Below are 1,349 nucleotides of genomic sequence, written 5' to 3'. Positions count from 1 at the left end.
GACCTTGAACCACTGCCCTTGCAATTCAAACTGATTTTGCAGTCCTGTGCTTAGCCTACAGTGCCATATCTCACTTAGATACCCTGTCAAGTATTGTTTTCTACCCATTTTAAAGATCTGGAAAACAAACTCAGAAGACCAAGAAACGTATTCAAGGTTAACCAACTAGTAGGTGGCATAGCTGAATTTTTGTTGTAAAAATACCTAGCACGTTTTCCAATTCAACATTCTTGGTATGTACAATTCACTGACACCAATTGCATCAATCATGTTATACAACCATCATTACTATCTGTTGACAAAATTTCTAGTATCATAAACAGAAACCGAGGATTGCTAAACCATGACTATATGTTCCTCCTTCCCTATGCCTTTGGTTGTTGTGTTGTTGTTAAGTGCCGTGGAGTTGGTTCCAACTCATAGTGACCCTGTACAGGGTTTCCGAGGCTGTAAATCTTTACCGGAACAGAAAGTCTCATCTTTCTCCTGTAGAACAGCTGGTAATTTCGAACTGCTGACCTTGTGGTTCACAGCCCGATTCGTAACCGCTACTATTAAATACTGATCTCTCTCTGTTTGCCTGTTTCATTCAATGTGTGTCCTTCTGTGATTGACTTACTTTTCTCAGCATATTTTCAAGGTTGTGCTTTAGATCAGGAATTCATTGCTCTTCTAATGTGTGTATGTACCATCTTTATCTATTCATCTTTCCAAAGTATTGTGACTGAAATTTGAACTCAGGTGACTTCAAAGCCCCATGCTGTGAATGGTGGACAATTCTAGGTTGAAGACACAGGGCTTATAGTAGGGGCATAAAGGACAGAAATTGAGACTGCTTCCCCCTCCTCAGATGTCCTGATCTCAGAGTCATTTTTCTCTTTGACCAGGTGACTTCACAATTGATTTCAGTTTGGGCAGGTAGAGAGGAATCTCTCCTGCAGTGTTCCCAGGAGTTGCCTCGACACTGAATATTGATTTTGGAGCCATGAGGAGGTCTTGTTTCTAAGTCATTTCGGAGGCCAAACTACTCCTCAAGTGGCATCCCCAGCTAAATGATGGCACCTTGTCCTTTTGGCCGGCACGTTGTATGTGAAGGGAGGCGGGGCTCCCAGCAGACTTCCAGCAAAAGGTTAGGAGCTCCATGCAGCATCCTCGATTAATGCTGGGCTGCTCCTTGCAAACAAATGTCTGAGCAAAGAGCACTCTTGCCTGATTAATAGGTACACACTTTGCCTTGCTAGGGGCTGGGCCAAAGGGGCTGTTCATCATCTCGCCATGGTATCCTATATCAGAGCACAAGAAAACACATCCCTAGTTCTCCTAGGGGACACTCAGGCACAAAATCACCA

The sequence above is a fragment of the Chrysochloris asiatica genome, unplaced genomic scaffold (genome assembly GCF_000296735.1).
Source record: "Chrysochloris asiatica unplaced genomic scaffold, ChrAsi1.0 scaffold00123, whole genome shotgun sequence".
Classification (NCBI taxonomy): domain Eukaryota; kingdom Metazoa; phylum Chordata; class Mammalia; order Afrosoricida; family Chrysochloridae; genus Chrysochloris; species Chrysochloris asiatica.
Note: the sequence above shows the minus strand (reverse complement) of the source record.